The following is a 23472-nucleotide window of genomic DNA, read 5'->3' as shown; positions in this document are numbered from 1 at the left end:
GATTTTACATTTTATCCCTATTTTAGTAACCATTATGATTTTAACTATTTATTTTCATGTTTAAGGATGTATTTTTTCTATACAAGGTAAACTAAACCTTTTATTACGTTACTGTGTATTACAATCAGCATAAATACAAATATGGAAATGGTGCAAATACTTTACAAGTAAAATAACACCATTTGTGTTCACTTTCATTCAAGTGAGAAATGTGAGGGAAAATGACCATTAAAAATTGAAATGCAAAAATTCTGATTTTCATTTAAGATTGGATCGATTGAATTATTTCATTTGTATTTATTTATTTAAATATTGTAAAAATTTTTTAAATTTTTTTATTTTTTGTTTTATTTGCGTTATTTTAACTGATTACTTTATTTTTTTCTTGTCTACAGGCTCAAACAAAGTTGTGCAATGTCAAAATATCTTATATTAAAGCATTTTCTCTCGTCTCATCTCTCTCTCTCCCTCACTCTCATCTCTCCTCTGTTAATTTACAAGGTGATTGAAATATTTGTTGTCCTGGGCTGAAATAGAAAAACACAGCTTGGACCACACAGCAATAATCATGCACAAAATATGAGTTATAAACCTGCTGAGTGGATAAGATGAAAGATGTGCACTCTTTTGTTTTCACTACCAATATCACATTTGCGTTTTTTGGGATTTCGGGAGCAACGCATCCACATGGAGGAGTTCGGTTTCCTTTATGACTATAAAACTAATAGTGTGTTTCATAAATTATATATATCAAACACACACACACACAAAGCAATAAAAATGCAGCCTATTTCAAGAATAAAGCATAATGAAGACATTTTTGTTTTTAGGTGAACTAGTCCTTTATCTGGCCTTAAGTAAAACTATAATTTTCAATTCTTTCTTTAGATACTTTGTGGTGAAATATGACAAGGAGGTTTTGAACTGTGCTTTGTAAAGATTTATTTCAGCACCTGTGAAAGTTCAAGCTCTAAGAAGTGAGCGAGGACAGAAAGGAGTGAGTAAGGATAAACAGAGAGAGATTATTAGAGAGAGAGAAGAGGAGAGGATAAAGAATGGTGTGAGAAACTGGTAGAGTTTATACTATTTATTTATAGTCATTTTTATATACATTGTTGGAGCGTTCTTTTACACTGGCTGGCCTTTGCAGAGAGAGCAGCACACACACGCTCCGTTGCATAATCCCACACAAAACACACACAAATCCCCTCTTCTTCATCATCATCATCATCGCCATAATTAGACCTGTTTGTGCTCATGTTTACCGGAGGCATTGGATCTGAGACGCACACAAAACAACACTAAACAGAGCGATGTGTCCATAGTCAGAAAACCACACAAGGTATAATGCCAATCCCTGCTAGAACAACTCAGTAAATGATGTAACCAATCTGACACTTCACAGAGCCTTTTATCAAATGTGACGCAAACCGCTCTTAATCCATGCATTCCTTGCTGATAATAATAAAAAAATAAAAAAATCAACAAACAACTTTTGAACAATAATGTATTTCTAAAGAGAAGTACGAATATTAAACGGGAACTAACTGTAGGCGGCGGAACATTTACATTATCTCAGCAGGATTTGATTAGAAATTGATCGTAAGGCTGCTGAAATTATTGATTAGTATTATTTCTCCCTGCACCCCCACACTCAGCAAAAATAAAAATCATTTCAGACAGCAGGGAAAGATTGAGGGAAGATAATAAAAGACAAACTTACTTTAGAGGAACCTGCACTGAAAATCGTTGCGAACCGGATGAGAACATGTGCAAAGTGATTAACACCGTCAGTCGATCTGACACTTAATTGCAGCTCTAATGACTTCAGAGAGACTGACCGGCTTTCAGTCGCTGACGGTCCTTCACCCGGGCCTTCCATCCTCATCCTCCTCCTCTCTCCTTTACTGGCCCCCCCCCTTTACTGCCGTTGAGACAGCAGCCGGCGGAACATGACTACCCAGTAACTCGTCATGGGTGTGTTGAACGTGTGTTGAAAAAAAACCTGCCAGACCTGTAAATGTGTGTCTGATCTATCAAACTCTGTCTGTGTCTCTCTCTGGGCGTCATCGAGCAAGTGACCGTCTGTGTGCCCCTGATATTTGCCTGTGAAAATGTGTGTGTGTGTGTATGTGTGTGTGTGTGTGTGTGTGTGTTTTAGAGGGATGTGTCTGTCTGTAACAGAGACGTGTGTGTGTGTGTGTGTGTGTGTGTGTGTGTGTGTGTGTGTGTGTGTGTGTGGTGGGTGTTTGTGTTGTGTGTTTGTGTGTGTTTCAGATGCAATACTAATGCACTGCTTATTGCAATGCTGCTTAAATGCACACTTGCACTAAATATGAAATATCAATTAATATTGCACTAAATATAAACATACTGTGAAACTGAAAAAAATAATAATAAATTTGTGTCTTGAAATTGGTCTTGCTCAGAACTTGCTAGTAAATTTCACAAAGATACCCGGCAAGTACACATTAAATTAAAATTACATTTTAAAGTAGAAAAACTGAAATAGTCCTTTTCTTGTAAAACCATACTCTAATAATGGTTTTACTTTGAAAAATAATATTTTTACAGTAATGAATAATAAATAAACCTATAATACATAAAAACTTTCTGTCCTTTTCTGGAGGAACTTACAAAACATTTAGTGGTTATATATATATTATAACATAACATAAATATATAACATTATATATATATATATATATAATATATATATATATCATAAAATATCATTTAAAAATAAATATATATATTATATATTCATATAATAGATATATATATATATATCTATATAAATATATATATATATATATATATATATATATATATATATAAATGCAGCCTACTTTAGGAGTTTTTTTTTTTGTTTTAAGATTAATTTTAAGACACAAATTTAATACAATTAATAATATACACTTTATAAAAACAATAAGTAAATGTGTTTGGGGAAATGTGATTAAAATTGAAAATACAAAACATTAAATGTCAAATTGCAAGAAAATTATTATTAGCCTTAATAACCTTTTTATGTTCTAAGGGTTATTTTTAGCAGTAAACACAATATTTAATACAATTTCTCTTCCATAAAATCAGCCTTAATTAAATGCAGCACAAAAATCAATTTGCCTACTTTAGTGGACTATTTTATGTACTGTGTTTAATTTTTAAAGATTTATTTATCGTGCAATTTTGTCTTAGATTTGACAGATGTCATATAAAATACTTTGGCAAGTAAAATACCATATCTTTATTTGTTTCACATTTTATTATGACGGATTACACGATTACAAATTGACTAATTTTGTGGTAGAAATGACTGAACTTTCCCATCAGTTTAAGATTTAATATCTTTGCATAATGCAGCACACTCTGGAAAGTGACAAAGTCAAATCGAAGCCTGTTTGTCTACTAGACATTTCTATTTCGGTGCACAGTATGCATAACCTGCAAATAAATAGCGTTAGTATTGAGTAGTATGCTATTTGTGAACACAGCCAGTGTCTCTGTGCAGAGTTTTGTGAGCATTATTACTTCGTGTGGTGTTTTTATTATGACAAGCTGATCTTTCATAAATGTCATGTGCATCTGCAGTGTCTCTATAAAGGTGTACTGTATGCTACTTTTAAACACCCACAGGCACCTTGTCTCAAACCACGCATCATCAAAAGTAATTAAGAGTAGTTTGTAAGAAACGCCGGCGTGAGAAACAGGCATGCTGTGCGTCCCGCATATTGTACTAGAGCCACCGGTCATTCTATTTCTGTAGAGCGTAAGTTGGTGGTTACTTAGATAGTGAGAGCTATTTACTAATCTGTAGACTCAAAGTGCTTGAGCATTAGGATTCTTCTTCATAACACAACACACACAGAGCTCCACTGCACAAGAAGGGCAGGGTTTAAACGCAGCTGTAAAACGTGTGTTTTGTGGTGAGAATGTGTGTCGTCATGGAACAGAGTTGTTGTAATTGTGTCAAAACCTTTAATAAAAGCTTGTGATTGCTGTTGTTTGACCAGAACAGCGATGCTGTTGTTGACCAGCAGGGTGATCTAAAATATTTGAACTGAAGAAAAAAACTACATATTTACCAGATTGTGTGACCTTTTGATTATTTTTTACATTGTTTGATTTATTTTTGGTGTTCGTCTTGATTTATTAACATGTTTATTCTTACACTTCCTTTATAAAAATCAGTCAAGATTTGACAGCAAAAGAACGTAAAGCCCAGCTGAAGGTGGAACGTTCGTCCAATTAACACACTAAAAAGAGCTTTTGACTTTGATAAATAAAACTCTAAACTAATCAATCAGAGCGACAGAAGACATGCAATTTAGATTGTGTGAAACAGGTTTTGGCTCAGCAAAATTTTTATCCATTTAGAGGCCTTGAATTTGTGTATCAAATAGGATATAATAGGCTTTATGGGGCTAATACAAATTGCGTTAATATTTTGTGTTGCTATTTAAAAAAAAAACTTTAAAATAAAAAGCTAAAATAAAATAAAATGTCTCCAAAAGTAAGCAGAATTTTTATTATGCAAATTTTCTTATTAAAATATGACATTTAGTGTTAGATTCACGCAGAAAGTGCAAGAAAGTTTAGATAATTCTACACAAAATTTAATTCAAAATGCAAAAAAAAAAAGTTCTGACATGGTAATCAATTTAAATGGATAAAGACATTTTATGTGAAATCCCACATTTTTATGTTATTTAATATTATAAACTTAATTCTCTATAAATTTCTGTAGTCATGATACATATATGTATGACATAGACTACCATATATTAATTTACATAATATATACTATATATGGTAAAAAAACTCACTCCAGAATTGTTAGTAAATTGCCAGTTCAACAATTAACAAAAACAGGCGAGCAACACATTGAATGAAATATGAAATATAAAAATTAAATAATAATGAATAATGTAGTTTTATAGGACTCCATGCTATATTTGTTTCTGAAGGCGCATTCATTTGACAAAACAAAGATATCTGAGATCAGAACAAATGTCATGTTGAATTTATCAAGCTGCATTGAATTTTTAAGATCTCAGTAATTCTGTTTTTACATTGTGGAGTTCTCCATCATTCCCATTCATCTCGACGGCCCCTCATAAGCACGAGACCTGCAATGCAGCCCGGCTTTCTTCAGGATATTACACAAACACACAAGCATGGAGTCATTCCCTGGGACACCACGGCTGGTAACCCAAGCACTACAGGACTGGTATTAACAGCAACACAGTGTGATAACCAGCTTTGTGATAAAGCGAGTAAGCTAGTTTGGTTTCTCTCCCGGGGTCAATCGTAGCCCAACCAGAACATAAGCTGATGTTTAATAGACGGAGGATTTTCTGACTCAATCTACTTGTGACAAAGCACCAATAAAACTGTCTTTCTGCGCATCTCCGTTTACCATGGACAGAGATTGTGAGGTTTGGTGCGTGTAAGTTTTGGTATCATTTTCATTTCCCTACTTTGAAATGCAATAACTAGAAATTGGGAATGGGCTCGTGTATTTTCGTTTTTATTTTTCCGCTCCTTTCAATCTGATTGGTTTGAATTGCTCTGCCTGCGGAACTATAATGTTCGAAACCACCACTCCCACTGTTATTTATTGTTATATTTGAATCAGAGGTTGCATGGTGTCAGTATTGAATCAGGGGGTCTGCATGGAGATGTGTACGGTCAGTAAGTAAAAGCATGAATTTGGTGAAACCTTAATTTCTAGTAAGAGTGCCATTCCTCTCATAATAAAGTATAATAATGGTGAGATTAATGTTTATAAATAGTAAATAAACAAAGATTAAGACTAAGACGAGAAACAGTCAACCCATTTAGTATGTAATAAAACTAATCAAAATTCTAAGGCATGAAAAATCTGGATTTTATTCTCCCTAAACCCTGTTCTTTTTTGTCAGTATTAAGAGTTGCGTTCACTGATTCTAACCTTCTCTCTTTTCTATCTCCATTCTTTTCCATTTGAACTGGAGTTAGCTACAACACATGCTTACATTCAATAATTTAAACTTTTATTCTAATTTATTTTCATAAATGTACCCTTTTATTACTGTGTCACAATTAGTTTATTCATGGTCACAAACACACCTACGCTAGTGCCTTTTGACTTGTAAAAGGCAAGAATGGTAAATGTTACAGACATATTATTTCTCATGGAACTGTTCAGTCTAGTATTGATTTTTTTATTCCACTTGCATTTTAGCCAAAGAGCCGGAACTATTTGCTCGGTAGTTTATCAATGGTACCATAATCATATCAATACTATAAACCAGAAATAATTTAAAGAGGGGTCAACTTGCAAGTCACAGCAGCACGAAGTAATGTGCACCGCCACCATCTGGATCAAATATTACGCTAATTAACCAGTGAGTGGGTGGTTTTCCAGACATTGATAGTGCACGCAGGCGGCAGAAATTCGACCAATCATATGAACAGGAGCTTTCAGGCTCCACCCACAAGGGCGAAAGGAAATATTGAAGCCATAAACTGATTTGGTACACCCCCCAACGAAAAATGAGAAATCAAGCCAAAAAATTTAATTTTCCGTTGTTACAACTAAACGGAAAGCACGAATAAATTGATCCATTCACCCATTTCTCGTTAATGCGTTCCCAACTAGGAACCAGGTTTTTCTCTCACAACCAGTAACCGTTTCATCTGTTGAAGGGTTTTAGATTACTCATCGGCTGTTTGAAATGTCGGCAGACAGATGAAGCAACTTGACAACAGTTTACAAACTGCAGATTTTCGTCAATTCCGACTGCCAGTCACACATCTGACAGCAGACTGAAACCACAGAAACTGTTTCCGATTACGGGCAATCAATGCGCGTTTTCCCCGGCATATTACTTGCATAGGTTAACATGCAATGTGGCAGTGGAATGCACATACAATCTTTATGTGCCCAAGTGAATCAAAATATGACTTTGGCAAATGGCATGAGTGATTGTAGCACAAAGGCCACTACTGATAGAAACGTGATATTTGTCCATGCTAGTATTAAATTTTGTAATAAGTGTACAGAAGGAAAGGACAATAGCATAACAATCGACGAATGTGGTGGAGAGAAGAGAAAGAGAGAGAGTGAGCGACAGGCCAAAGGTGACATTGGTCATGTGAAGTGGACAGGCCTAAACTAAACACACTTCCATCTATCCAAGGTCAGGAGGCCACAACACACACACACACACACACACACACACACACACACACATCAATGATTTCATTAACGACAGGAAAATAAAAAACACAACTATAACGAATGTGTTTCTGTTGAATTAATAATTTAGATTTTTGACTGTATTTTTTTTAACTGCGTGTGTCCCCTGGCAGCAAGTAAATGTATGGAGGGCTCTCTCTCTCTCTCTCTCTCCTCTCCTCTCATCTCTCTCACCTCCTCTCTCTCATCTGCTAATCCAACCGCCACCTGCTGCTAGAATCATGCAAACACACCATGACAAACACCCAGACACACATCACTACTGTACAACACCAACACTGTCTAAAATGAGCCATCTCTTACATACACTACCATTCAAAACCATATATTTTTTTAAGAGAGAATCCATACCTTTATTTCATTAAAGGATGCATATAAACTGATCAAAAAGACCACGTAAGTCATTAGATTGATCGAATTATGAATCGGATTAAGTTGCAGCATGTGTTTACCCCTTTTTTTGTCTTGTTTTTTGTCTTGCTTATGAAAGTAATTATGTTATTGTATAATTTGTGGTCTTATTCGTGGATTTAGGTAATAGTGACCACAACCAGAGTATTTTTTTTTTTTTTTGTCTGACCATAAGCGGAATCTAGTTTAGTTACTACTTAAGTGCAAACAATTAGTGCATTAGATCTTCATGTGTTTGTTTGGTGGTTGCATGGTTTCTGGAGGTATTGTTGATGTCTTAGTGTGTGTTTTTGGGTTTTTGGATGGAACAAGCTGTGATGTGTATTTATCAAGTCTACACTAAAACTTTCACCCTCTGACCCTTAAATGCCGCTGATCGAGGGTATCAACCCCGACTAACTACTACTCATTTTACGACAACACACGAAAAACAGGATCAAACATATACAATCGCCATCCGACCTTCCCTCTCAGTGCACTGTTAAGGGTATATGCTTGTGTTATAGATACTGACAAGGTATTTGTACACTTTAAAGTTTCTTTAAAAATGTTTCATAGTAAATGTGATTCATGCAATGCAATGGAAGAACCATATTTGGTGAACATTCTTAAAAAAAGCCATTTTTTCTTGTGTGAAGAAGATCGTTTTCTACTACTATAAAAAGCCTTTTTGTCCATGAAACTACCTTTTTGTTAACGATCCATAGGATCTTTCCATTTCACAAAAGGTTTATTTATAGTGGAAGGGTTTCTAACAGATTATTTCAACACGTCTTTCAATTTTATAACAACGTTTCGTTTTTACGAACTGATCACTCAAATTCAGGGTTTCTTTGGGGAACCTAAAATGGTTCACATACTTTCATGTTCTGGTCATAACTGATAATACATACTGACTGTACACTAAAAATCACTGACAACTAACTAACAAAGTAAATGCAAAAAGTTAGTTCTGGGTGAAAGCTGGAGCATTTGTTTGAATGCTTGATATTTCGGATCTAATTATAGACATTCAAGCATTTTTGAGTGTGACTTGCAATTTTAAGAGTGTAAAACCCATTTTGGGTTCCACCACAAACCTTAAAGTGATCAGTTCTAACAAGAACCAGTGAAAAACTTTTTGAAGAACATTTTTCTATTATAAAGAACCTTTTGTGAAATGGAAAGCTTCTAGATGTGAACGTTTCTTCCACGGAACCATCAATGCAAAATAAAGGAATCTGATTTGAAAAGTGTAGCTAGCCTGAACATTAAAAACATAAAGGGACACAAACATTATTGTTCATGCCACTTCTGTTTCATGCTCTAAAAACACTGCCATGATGCAAATTATTATGCTGAAAAGCAATGCAACAAATAGCTCGGAGAAAAGATCCTGCAGCATTTGGTTTGCACATTTGATATTTTGCATCTAATTATAGCCTGCCCTATAATTTCTAGCATTTTTGAGTGTGACTTGCAGTTTTAAGAGTGCATTTGATAGTTTGGCTCTCCCACAACGAAGCTTCATTAAACATTTCGTAGGAGAAAACCATGCTTCCTTGGTTGAAGAAAATTTTTTTCCACTAAATAAAGAGCCCTCTTCATGCAACGTGTAGCTTCCCCAGGATGATCAAGGTTCTTCATGGAACCATCAATTCCTATAAAGAGCCTGTTTTAGCTTGCTTCGTGTTAAAAAATAAAAAATCAACAACCCCCACCTCCTTGGAAAACAAACTTGTTGTGTCCAATGCCTTGTTAATGAATTTGCTTTGTACATTCTCTTTAAAATCCATGCCCAACCAATGCCACAGCAATTTATTGATTTGAAAAGCCAATGCAAAAAGTTGAGAGAATATTCAGCATGCATGACCAACAAATATTTTTTAGCATGCAACAACCATTTCAAAGAACAGTTCTTAGAATCGAAGAACCTTCTTCCACTATAAAGAGCCTTCTGTGCAATGCAAATTTCCAAAGGCCTCCTCACAGAACCACAGACGGGCCCATAAAGAAGCTTTTTGAGAAGTCCTATATGGTTTTGGGGCCCGCTGTATTGACCGCACATACGAACATCTACATATAGCAAGATTCAGACTGACCCAAGATCCATTTATTAAGTTCTGGATACTGGGCTATCATGTTACAACACTGCACACTACTCAGGTGCAGTAACGAGAACTGAGAGAGTACTGCAATGCCATAGGCCACATCTGAAATTTTCCTACACACTCAATAATATCCTCCTCTGAACGCTCAGTGTCAAGTGACGTGAAAGCGCGAGCCGTCCTGAATTTTGATAAATTTGCATGGAATAAACAATCATCACATGCAATCTGTAATTTCGGCTTACAATCAAGAAACTGATGTTAACAGACGAAAACGATCACAGCTAACACCCAAAACGGCTCATGAAATCATGTTTGTATGAATGAAGACAGTGGTCTCGACATGTGAAGGAACTCCATTTATACAGCTCCTGCCCCACACACCACACCAAACACACACACCGCCCATGGACTGTGATGGGTGATGGGATGTATATGTAAAGGGGCAGTCCCCCTTCGCTGGCCGAACCCCATTGGCGAGGCATTTCCTGCCTGCAGTCATTATTTTTAACACCGATCTGCCGATGAACACACACACACACACACGACACCTGACATCTGATGAGCCACATATGAACCACAACACCCACGACACCACACAACACACCACCCCACACACAGTCACCACCCAAAACCCGTCAGACGAGCAGACCTGATACCGCAGTTGTGACACACACCCCACACACACACTTACAACTCATGTACACACGCTCACATACAGAGCCCTTGTCCGTGGTAATGCCGAAGTCGCTTCACCGGGCGCTCTTTCCCTTTGCTCTCCATCCTCCCTATATCTCCCGTCGCGGCTGGCTGTCGGTCACGGAGGATGAAGATGCCGATGAATGAAGACACGTTGTTCGCTGCGTCAGTTCCTGGCTCGCGCAGGGCGCGACTCTCACGTGAGAGCAGCTGTCGATCACTTCACGCGCTGTCCGGTGCTGAGGCGGCGGCGGAATCACGGGCGTGGTGTGTGTTGTTGATGCTGCAGCGCGCGAGTGTTGTGTCTGCCCGGGGCTGTTCCGCGCCCCCGGTTAAGGGGAGCTGCCGCAGCTCACACGGGCGTGACGTCGGCGCAGGTGTCATGTGACGCATCAACTTCACCAAAAGATACAAACGATGTCAGATTGTATTCTCACGGATAGGCTACTCCCTGTATTAATATTAATACTAAAATTTAATATAGAGCAATTAAAAATATTTAAGAGATCCTATGCCCCACTGCCCCACTGTTGACATATTTTCCATGAGAATGGATAATAAAGATTAAAATTTACATAATAATAAAATATAACTTCAAGTAGCATCAAATACATTATTATTATTATTATTATTATTATTATTATTATTATATACTGCAAAAGTATGCATATAGCTTATATCTATTTACTTTTACGCTTATGTTTGCTATTTAAAAAATGTAGGCATATTATAAAATATATATTCTAATAAATATTTACTAATAAAACACCAATATAACAAATAAGCAAATAAAGCTTAAAAAAAAAAAAAATAATAATAATAAAGTTCCCTAAAACAGCCTACAGGGTTAAAACAGTTCAATTTCTCAGATGCGGTAAATGCAATTTTGTAAATGGATTTTAGAGACTTAAAAAAAATGATTATAATTGATGATTTCCATGTTTAGTATAAGCCTTTGCCCTTTAATCAGATCTGCAAATACAACCATATCATAAGGTTCAAAATAGTATGGTATTTCCATGTTATCGTGATCCAAAATAAAATGGGATTTATTTATTTGTTTGTTTATTTATTTTATTTATTACGATTTTACTTTTTTATTTTACAGTAAAATGAGAGTAACACTATGGTAAATTGGTTTTAGTCACTACTGCCAACAAAAATAGAAATTATTGGCATTAATGGTTGCATGAAGAACATACTGTAAGACTAGAAATTAATTTCCAATCAGTAGTCTATTTTGGCTAAATGCAAATGTGGATGGATGATTTAATAATGTTTATTTCTTTTAATAATGAAAAACATTTTTCTTCAAATGTGAATGTATTTTCTTGGATTGAAAATATATGGAGGACAAAATAAATTTTAAATGCTTTTAAAAATTATTAAAAAATATATTTTTTAAAATTAAACAAAAATGCCCAAAAATATACCTTAAAACATCTTTTGAAATATATTGAAAAATATATATTTTAAAATATTTTTTCCCCATATGGATGCAAAAGCATGGCACATCAAGTTACAAATGACCGCACTGCTCTTATGTTAAAAATCTTTGTGTCAACAAACTGAAATCCTCTCTCTTTCTCTCTCTCTCTCTCTCACACACACACACACACACACACACACACGCACACAATGGTGGGTAAGTCGCAGGTGGGCAGATAGGTGCTGAGACAGCAGGAAACCAAAATAACCTGGCATGGCCCACTCAAACTCACATTCATATATAAACTGCGCTGGATTATTTTGGTATTCAGCTGCTTAAGCAAAACTGAATAAGCAGGTGTGTCACACCTAAATGTGCGCAAAAGACTTTCAAACTCCACCTTTGTCAGGTCAGCAAGATATAACAACAGCTCTCAGCATTTACACACACACACACACACACACACATCATCCTGAGCCGTACTTTACAAAGAGGCATTCTGTTGTACTGATAAACTTCTCAGCATTTACCTTTCTAACACACATCTGTAATTCTCTGTCCCAGCACTTTAGCTGAGCTGAGCTTCTGGAGGAAGAACTCCATCCAAAGGTTGTTTTTTTTTTTTCTTCTAACAGCAGCCGTCAGTGCTTTTAATGCAGTCGCGTAAAAGACATTTTCGCTGACAGTGTGTGTGTTATGTCCCTGCGATGCTCTCTAACTACACGAGTTGCTGGGAAGCAGTACTATAGCGATATATTTTTTGAATCATTATAATCAAACACTGCGATTGCTCATATAACTGTTTCAAATAACAGGAGGTTAAATGCTTCAGATGGTTTCATGGCAACATGATGTCATACTTGCAATCCAATCTTTGTGCATAAATACAGCAGCTTCTGGCAGACTGATTACATAATGAGTTAAAGAAAGGAACAAAAAATCAGTTTTGATTATTGAAGTCTATTAATCTCACAATTTATTTATTTTTTTTTTTTTGTTTTTTTGAGAAACTTAATTTCTTTTAATTAAGCAAGGATGCATTAAATTGATCAAAAGTGACAGTAAAGAACATTTGTAGCAATGCCACAAAATAATTTCTATTTCAAATAAACTGTTCTGTTGAACTTTTCGATTAATCTGTGAATCCCTGAAAAATACATGCATCACAGTTTCCACAATAATAATTCCATCAGCACATAGCCTGTTTTCAACATTGATTAATAATCAAAAGAAATGTTTTCTTGAGCCGCAAATCAGCATATTAGAATGATTTCTAGATCATGTATCATGGGGTGACACACAAAGACTGGAGTAATGATGCTGGAAATACAGCTGCATGATCACAAGAAATAAATTTTACATTTTATATATTTAAACCTAGAAAAATTTGCTATTTTAAATTGTAATAATATTTGCACAAGATGCTGTAGTTACAGTTTGTGTCAAATAAATGAAACAGATAGACTTCTTCCAGAAACATTCAAAAACGAAACCTTTTGAATCTCTAATGTAAGGAAGTGAATTGTATTTGTATACCTGAAAAAAATGAATAAATAACAATTTTGGAGTGCGAAACAGGAATATCAAAGGCTTACACTTTTGGGGCGTTTCTGTAAGCTTTATTTACCAAACCAAAGTTTAAAATGCAATGCAACACTGATCCAGAGCAGATATGTTATTTTTGGTTTATTTTGCTGAGTGTCTCTAACCCCCTGGCATGTTAGATAGTTATAAGCATAACGAATACCCTTAACACACAATTCTCGTGGACATTAGCATAATGACGACAGTTAAATAACATCAACACGTTCTGTTTAGTTTCTGATATGTCCTGATTCAGATATAAAAATAAATACAAGTTGGGGCTGTAAAAAAGTCTTTAGGATCCACTTTAAACAGAATAAAAACACCCCATTGGTTGATTTCTGTGATAAGGCATTACGATTGGTCCCTGTAGAGCTTGGACGATTCACGTTTGGTCTGTTCTGATCCGTCCTCCCCCCAATCACATGCAGAGATCACATGATTGGCTGAGGCTGATTGGTCAAACTGGGAAAAGTGGGCAGGTGAATTACAGCAGTTACAGAGCACATCACATAATGATCAAAATACTCAAAATTATTACAAAAACAAATTATCCAATGCACCTATCATGTTTAGCAGCATACAGTATATATATATATAAAAACACAGACAAATACATTTTCTGTTAAGATTTTTTTTCAAGGAGTGAATCTCATGAAAGCAATCTAAAAGCCTATAGAATCAAGCACATTTTCCCTTGCAATTCTAATTAATGCAATGCAATGCAAAAAAAAAAAAATTAAAACTGCAGTATTATTTGATGTACTATCTTTAATTTAGGCTAAACTAAAGCTAAACTAAACTAAACAAAAAAAAAGCAATTTAGGGTTAAAATGTGTTTAAAATCTTAATGCAAAATATAATTATACATTTTTTGGGGGGTAAATGTCACACGGAAATGGTTTCATGAGATTCACCCCAAGAGACAAACAAGAAACAAAACAAACAAACATCCATCATCACAGGGAGTGTGTTTGTGTGTATTTTTGGAGTCTTAATGTGCAGTTTTTGAGAGAATAAAGTTCTTCTGTGAGTGTGACTGTGAGACGATGGTGTCTAAAATAGCGTGTTTACAGTATCATGTTACAGTTACTTACAAGTAAAGCATATAAACACATTTTGTCTAATTGCACTTCTGAGTGGAGTTATGGGTTTCCTGTTTTCCACACGAGCCACGCACAGACCGTCCTCCCCCCACATCCTTCCATAAATCTCCTGCTCTCTCTCTATCCTTCCCGTAAAAGCTGGGCGTCCATAATGGGGAGGAACAGATATGTGAACACGACTTCAAACTGGCAGCAGTGAAACAGGATCATGTCCATTTTTAACATCATATTCAGAGCCTGAAGTGTTTAACATCTCTGGCGCTGTGCAAAACACACGTCTTCCTGCTTCTGGGACTCATTAAAAACAGAAAGAAAAAACAAAATAAAACAGCGCCCAATCATATCAGGGGCGTGGCTTCAGAAAGAATGTGTCATCAATGTGAAAGTGAGGTCTTCTGCAGTCAGCGCCCAATCAGATTAGGGGCGTGGCTTGAGAAGAATTGATCATTAATGCTATACTGAGGTCGTCAGCTCCCAATCAGATCAATGGTGATGGTTTGTTTAGACTTTATCATTGATGCAAATGTGAGGTCATGTGACACCATCTGCAGTAAGCACCCAATCAGATCAGGGGTGTGGCTTCAAAAGAATGTCATCAATGCAAAAGTGAGCTCATCCCCAGTAAGCACTCAATCAAATCAAGGAGCGTTGTTTGAGAAAAAAAAATTATCAATGCAAAATTAAGGTTGCATGAGGTTGTCTGCAGCCAGCACCCAATCAGATCAGTGGGCGTGGCTTCAGAAAAATGTATCATTGATGCAAAAATGAGCTTGTTCCCAGTCAGATCAATAGGCGTGGCTTCAAAAGAATTTGTCATCAATGCGAAAGTGAGGTCGCGTGACGTCGTCTGGGTTGATGAAGACTGAGATGGACTTCCCAGGATTCTCTGTGACCAGCTGCTGGAGTTTCTTAGATCAATAGGCGTGGCTTTGATCGGCTCGGTGTCGGATAGTGGAGATGACAGATTTGAGCTTCCTCCCGCCACTGGAGCTCAAGCGTGAGTCGTGAGCGCGCTTTTGCGTGTTCGATCGCGCTCCGCAAGTGTTCGCTGGGTCCGAACAACGGACGACAACTTGCGTGCATGCAGCATGGCCGCATCGTCGCTGAGATGCTCTGCATGTTGCATGTGGGATAAAGTATTCGGACAGGTCTTATTCACCAAGCAGTGCTGCAAGTCATCGATCAACCCGAGCAAAAAGTGTGCCGTAATCTTCCTGTGCCAAGTATGTATGTGGCAGGCGGTCGGCAGGCCCAAAGCATGAGTGAGCGCAGGTGATACGGACTGATGGCTTTGGTCGAGAGAGAAGCTTAATAATCAGAGCTTTACAAGCCTGGACGCCTGCATGAGACTTGCAGAGATGCACTTCTTCAGCTGGACCTCGCTCGCGCAAACGACAAGCGCCATTCGTTTTCCTTCTGGCCTGTAGAGAAGCGACGCAGGCAGCAAATAAAACCGCTAATCACTTCCTCCTCCGTGATTTTCCCGTCCCAAAATGGTTCTCCATTAGCCAGCTTTGGGCGACTGCTGGCCAGCCTTTGAATGAGACTACTGGAACCACATCGTACAGCATCCGACTGCCTCCGCGCCCAAAATGATGGAGATGACGGTTGCATTGCGCTCAACCTTCTCAACCCGCGGGACGCCGCGCTGCGGCTTCTTCTGAATCTCCGCCAGAACCATGCTAATGGATTCGTAGAACCAGTCGGCCACCAGCGTGGGTGAGAAAAAGTAATTGGTGGCGCCGTTAACATGGTCTACAACCGTGCAACAGTCCTTCCACTTGTTGATGGTTCCCTCGTCGAACAGACGCAGGCTGAGCCAGGAGTGGCAGAGCGCCGTGACGCATGTCTAGCGTGACCGGCTGGTTCGATCGTGGAGTTTGAGCGCGAGGAACCAGTAACGTGAAGTCACATGTCGTAATCAGCTCCCGGCGTGCAACCGTCAACTCGTCCAGATCCATGTCTATCACGCCTTCCCGGACCCCGGACAAGCAGATACTCGTTGGCAACCGGAAGCTTCTGGTCCAACTTCTGCACCATGCCTGAAAACAGGAAATTACATCATTAGAGAAGGACAGATTTTGTGTACTTCTACAAAGTAGATAAAACAGACTATATTTCCTTGTAAAAGGGAATATATTTTACCAAAAAATGAAGTCTTTCATGACATCTTTTCATTTTATTGGAATTCTATCTAAGAACGTTAATCAAGAAAGGCTTGGGTGTTGCCTTACACATTTTTGCATTTTAAATAATTAATGAATTTAAAGAGCTTGCATAAAATCAATCCAACTAATATTTTAGTTTATAACAATAAAAGAAAACGAAACATTCATGTCTTTGTTGACGTCAAGTTGTAGCGTACACAGTTACAAACACATCCCATTATGATCAGAATACTCAAATTATTGAGTATTTATATATCTAATTATATATAGTTTTTTAAAGGGTTGAATCCATGAAACCCTCTTAAAAAGCCTACTTTAGTATCATTTATTACACATCAGTTCTCATTAACAATGTGAAAAGTATATTACAAAAATCGCTAATCTAAGGGAACAAAGTGTGTTGCTTCACAGAACAAAATTTCATAATAAAGCAATTGGCACAAAGCTTAATCAATAACCAGAAGAGCAACAGAGCACATGCAATAGAGTCTATAAAACTATTCCTACACAAACACAAGAACATTCCAGACCAGACAAACAGCCCACAGACTCCTGAAGAAAATAATCCCCAGTCACACCGGAGCTCAAGCTCATGATGAAGTGTACATGTGCCAGCCAGTGACTCAGGGGTATTAAAATCTCCCGTCAGCAGCAGAAGAACCTCCAGAGACGCTCAGAAAAATCAAAACAACTTAGTGATTAGTGTGTGTGTGCCTTTCACATCTGAGGCCACAGTGAGTTCAACATGCAGAAATACACCTTCAGGCCCACAATTGAGAATTTTATCATATTTAGTGTTAAGTAGTGTAAGTATAATCAAGCTCAGCATGCTACAGGGTCATTCTGTGTCGACTCTACCAGAGGTCCCCGGCTAAAAATGTTGATTTTGATCATTTTTTCTGGTGACAGAAATACATAAATAAAGATGAAATCCAAAATATTAAATATCATGGATGTATTTTTACGGAGTGATCCACTATTTTGTAGAAGGGGATCAAAACGACAATTTGCACATGGAGTTGCACTGAGATCCCCATTTCTATAGGATTGAACCATATAGGGACCTAAAACTGAGGATAGCAAACGTAAAGTTTAATGTGAAATTATATTGAGATACCTTTCATACTTCTTGAGTTAGAGGCGTGCAAACTTCACAAAAATAATTTTTTGCCACTCGGATAGGCATGTTCTGATGGACACAAGACACATTTCTAGTTTCAACATTATTTGTTCTTCAGACATTCCTTTTTTTAAAAGAAATAAGCATAAGTTGTGTGCAAAGTGACACACACTTGGTTTTTGACCACTGAAAACGTGCACAATTTAACAATTGACTCCCTGAGCCACAGTGAGATCCCCAGATCTCTGAAACTGAATCATGTTTGGCCTTAAAAATGAAGACACCAAAAGAAAAATTTGTTAAGAACTAAAATTTGAAAGGATATTTAGATATCTGTAATAATTCTTGAGCTACAGGCATGCAAACGTTGAAGGGGGGGGACTGCTTTTTTGGAAGAAAAGTGCTTGTTACCACGTTTTACCTTTAGCATATAATGCCACAAAGATTTCTAACGTCAACAAATTTATAGACCTAACAACCTCTGTGTAAAAATAACATAATGATGCAGCAATCTTTCTATAGTCATGTTTACCCTCTGGTAATTTGGCTGTAAAGCTCAGGTGAAAATCAACATTTTGACCATCCTCTACAGTAAATATTAATCAATGGCATTTAATACTTTGGCTTTCATCATATTATTTTTTTTCTTTCCAAAAAAAAAAATACATATAGATTCAAAAATTTTAGCAGGGGACGTTTCTGAACTTCGCTTGATTCGACACAGAATGACCCAGCAGCGATCGCAACCCATTTTACTTTCATAATGTGACTGTCACTGTCAGTAAACACTGTCAGTTTTGATTTCATCCTGTCCTCAAACTGTTCTCCGTGCAGCGCAGACGCGTGTTTGACTTCATGGCTGAGTAAACACGCGTGAGACAGAGAGTCAGTGCACGCCCTGAGGCTCGACACACTCATGCGTCTGGACAGATCTCTGCTGCTGAGATCTTCTGCTTCACAGTGCACTGCTTCTGTTCACGTCTCGGAGAATTTAACTCTTTAAGGAATAAATGCAGCTTTTATGAGCTATTTTTATGCAGTGATGCTTTTCTAACGGCACCACTAATTTGGTGCCACTTATTCCTGCTGGTCTGGTTACACATTTTAATTTTAACAACCAATATTCACAACCATTTTATATAAGATTTCTGTATTTGAACTGCATACAACTTTTTCATGCATTTGGATAGAGTTTTAACATAAACAATATTGAACTTAATGTGATGCATATTTTTAAGTCATATATCAGTGAAACAGGTCAGTCAGAGGCCTAATTTGGCCTAATTCTTTTTATATATATATATTATAGTATACAATCAGAGGTTTCAAAAACAACATTTTGTTTTTATTTGCAGTTAAAGCTTGTTTATTTATTTATTTTATTTTTTATTAATGTGTTCATATTTTGGCCGGGTTTGTGCATTTATTTTTATTTTATTTACTTTATTATGCATCTTTTTTTTGGTCATTCACATTTTTATTTTTATTTTATTCATTTATTTATTGCAGGTTTGCTTATATGTTATTCATGTTTGGCCGTTTGTTTAATTATTAATCTAATTATTTATTTGCATGTTTGTGATTTTGTTTACGTTTTTAATCATTTATCATATTTGAAATAATTTTCATTTAATTCTATTTCTTTATTTTACTTTTCATATTTGCTTTTTCTCGTAACGTCTTGCCTTGTTTTTCCTTCCGATAATCAAATGAAGCAGTACATGCCATTTAAGGAGAAAATGTATAGCTTTAAGTTGAAAATGTTTCATTTTATGGCTTCAAAAGTGCATTTTTGCTCTTTCTGGAGCTTACTGACCTTCCACTTTCACTGAATGGATACAGAGAGGCTTGGAAATTGTTCATTTCCCTGTTTTCCAGTGATTACAGAAAGTCATACAGCCATGAGTAAATGATGGCAGTAAATAATGGCAGAATATAATTTTTGTTGCTTTAACAGCAAGCAGATTACCTGACTTGTCAGCTCATGCACATAAACATCTGAATAACAGTGCAAACCCAGTTGAGGGTGTTGAAGCTGCAAAACACACCCAGACCGAAGCGCTTGACAAAGACAAACAGACGCACTGAACGCGCAAAAACGCACTAAATGCGCAAAAGCGCACTTCCCTTTCAGATGCATGGCATGCATGTGCTGCTTTGTGTCGGAGCAGAGCTCTTCCTCACCGAGCATGGAGAAGATGAAGTCCTTGGCCGTGTGGATCTCTGCGCGCTTGTCGTCGTACTCGCGCTGTTCGTGCTTGCTGAATCGGCGATCAGCCGGTTGAGCCTCCTCGTCCTGGTTCCGGACCTGAAGTCCAGTTCGGGGAGTGCAGGGGCAGTTTGGTGTTGTTCGGGGTGGCGGTGGCGCTGCCAGCTGAACCAGCCCGGCGGGGCCAGGCGCCGCCTGTTGCGAGGAGGAACGGGGGAAACCCGAAGCAGCGGAGCCAGGCGTTTTACTGTGATGCGCCCGGGGGCCCCCGGCTGCGACCGACGCGTTTTCTTTTCTTTACTAAATGCACGGCTGGAACACCCCTCTGCCAAAAAAGGGATAAAAATAAAACATAAAATATAAAAACTGAAAAATAACGAAAACATGAATGCAAAAAAACCCTCTACAGACCTTTAATAAAAAAAAAATAATAAAAATTACAAAAAAATTTTTTAAAAAAGGAAAACCTTATACAATAAAAATGATAAAAAAAACAAATATGCAAGCATGTAAATCTAAAATTAAATTTAATACAATTAAATTAAAAAAACAAATGTAAATACTCTGCCACAAAATTTAATGAATAAAAAAATGAACAAATTCGCAAAATATAGAAATAATTAATTGTAATAAACTAAAAAAGAAAATAAAAAAATTATTTAAAAAAGCGGAACGTGCTACAATAATAAAGATAAAAAAAACAACTGTGCAAATGAAAAAAATTTAAATTTAAACTCAAACAAAATAGAAATTAAACATTAATAAAAAAAAATAAAAAAACAAATGAAAAAAACTTGCCACATAGCCTAATTAAGTTTTTAAAAAAATCGCAAACAATAATAAAAAAAATAAATTTAAAAAAAACCAAAAAAAAAATAATAAAAAAAAAAAACATTCTACTAAAAAAAAAATAAATTAATAAAAAAAAAAAATGTGAAACATGCAGTAAAAAATTTTAATGAAAAATATCAAACTCTTCCAAAAAAAAAACAAACACCAAAACTGCAAATAAAAAATTATTTAATAAACAAAAAAAAAAAGTAAAAATTTAAAAAAATAAAAATAATAAAAAATTTAAAAAAGCTGTGCCAAATGGGGTGAATAAAAGAATTAAAAAATAAACAAATTGCAAACGTGCAAAAAAATTAATTGTTGTTAATAACTCTGACTAAATTTAAAAAAAAAAAATCAAAACGGCAAACCCCTTAACAGATTTAAAAAAAATAAAAAAATATGTAGCTTGCAAAAAAATCAAAACGTGATTTTTTAAAATTTGTAAAAATTTTTTAAACTTGTTGAAATTTAAATGATTGATTTAAGTGAACGGTTTTTTTATTTTTTAAAAAAGGTCTTGTCAGTGATGCGGCCCCCCCAGCAGGGGGCTGGCCGCCTCTGGCCGGAAGCGGGAAACAGCCCCTGCATGAGCAGCAGTGGCGTCCGCATGATGATGGGGTTGGGGCTTCAGGTTCAGAGGGTTTCAGAGGACAAACAGACACCTACCCGACCCCAAAAAGGGAAAAGCTCCCTGCTGAGCGCCCACGTCCCCCCACGCCTTCAGTGGGTTTTTTCACCGCATTAAAGCCACAAAGTTTCACATATCTGAACGGTGAAAGTATAGAGACATAACCTAAGTCCTTCGCTATAAAAGCGTTTTTTTAAAGCTTTGAAGTAAACATGTTTTGGGAAGCTGAAATAAAAAGGGCCTTTGTATTGTAAAAATAAAAAAATATGAGTAATAACTTTTGGGAAAAGTAAAAATTTTTTGCAGAAACAACTTTTCTAATAATCCTGGGGGTTTGAGCGCTTCAAGGCATTTAAGCACATATGAAAAAAGACGTTTTATATTATTAGCCAGCCTGCAACCTCCTAAATCAATGATTTAAAATGCATTTTTGTTAATTTGCCATTGAAATATGACGTTTTTTATTGTTATGATAAATGTTATATCACTAGCTGTGGTCCAGTTTCAATTAAACTTGCATGCTTGTTAAGAATCACTTTTGCATGTGCTCACCTAGTTTTGTTACTTTTGAGGTTTCCGTTTAGGATTTATAGACTTTTGGGTGCATTTGGCCACGCCCCTTTTTCCTAACGACGCTGTTTATAGTACCCATGTAAAGTTCAACATTTGTGTTGATAATTATTGTCCTAGAGATTCCAGAGAATTGTACGCAGTGTTTTTTTTTTTTTCGCGAGAGATTGAGTGACAAGCCCAGGACCTAGTTCGCAAAAGTAGTTTTTGTTAATATATTCTCAATTATTTAACGAGATTGATTGACGCAGTGGTTCTAGAGTCAAAGTATTTACAATCATTTACGTGCTTGAAAAATGCCAGAAACATATTTCAGTCACCCCCCCGTGTCTGATTTCTTTTCAAATTTCCTCACAGACCTTTAAGATTCAAACGTTCCCCACTAAGTTTCGTTCCGATCAAGGCCTCGTTAACCTTTTCTAATAGGTGCTCAAACTCCATTGGCCAACTGGCGTCCATGTTTTTTTTGAGATACGCAAATTGTCGTTAAGTCCGTAAAATGTTGTTAATGACACCTGTAGCACTTTGGACAAAGACACTGAATACCAAATTGTCCATGTTGATCGGATGATGGTTGTGTAGTTTACAGCCATTTTAATGTGTTTTTTTTTTTTTTCCCTCCTCTTATAGCGCCACCATGTGCAAGCTGCGGCGGGCCATTTTTTTTTCATGTGACCTCAGATTGAGCTCTACTTAGGGCTGTGCAAAAAAATCGAATGCGATGTTCCAATGCGCATCTCCTCAGTGGAAAGGCGCTCCTGTGGGGATTAGTAGTATATCTCCAGCAAACGATGGCGTTCAGATCAGGGTTGCCAGGGTTTTGCACAAACAACCTGCCCAGTTTGCTTCTCAAAACTAGTCCAAAACTAGTCCAATCTCCGTTCCTAAGGAGGTTCCCGCGAGAAAATTGCATCCCGGGGTTAAAATAATAACGTTTTTTGGCAGGGTTTGCCTTGGTACAATTCCCATTTAAGGGGCGACAAGATCACGGTTATTGTATTGGGTCGCCGCTCAACCGCCGCGAACATGAAAAACAACCGCATACTTGGCAACACTGGGTTCATGTGGAGTGGACATTACTAACCACACAGAGCTGTAGTCTGTTGTTCTTTTTTCATGTTCGCAGGTTGAAGCGACCCCAAGACCAATAAGGTGGATAATTTTGCCCCTAAAGTGTTAATATTTCCCAAGGAAACCCTGCCAAAAACGTGTATTTTTTAGTGCCCGGTACGAAACGCGATTGGAACTAGTTTTGAGAAGCAATTGGGCAGGTTTTTGTTTGGAAAACCGGGCAATTCCTGTAACTTGAACGCACGTGCTGGACGATATACTAACTAATCACAGGAGTGGATATTGATATTCAGGGCGCCGAGAGAATCTT

General features: G+C 36.8%; 1 pseudogene; it reads right to left on the bottom strand.

Annotated features, from left to right (window-relative positions):
* Positions 1–15071: 15071 nt before the first annotated feature.
* Positions 15072–22550, bottom strand: LOC122147815 (annotated as a pseudogene).
* Between the last annotated feature and the right edge of the window lie 922 nt (positions 22551–23472).

This window comes from Cyprinus carpio, chromosome A15, assembly GCF_018340385.1.
Source record: "Cyprinus carpio isolate SPL01 chromosome A15, ASM1834038v1, whole genome shotgun sequence".
Lineage (NCBI taxonomy): Eukaryota > Metazoa > Chordata > Actinopteri > Cypriniformes > Cyprinidae > Cyprinus > Cyprinus carpio.
This window is presented reverse-complemented; position numbering and strand designations above follow the sequence as displayed.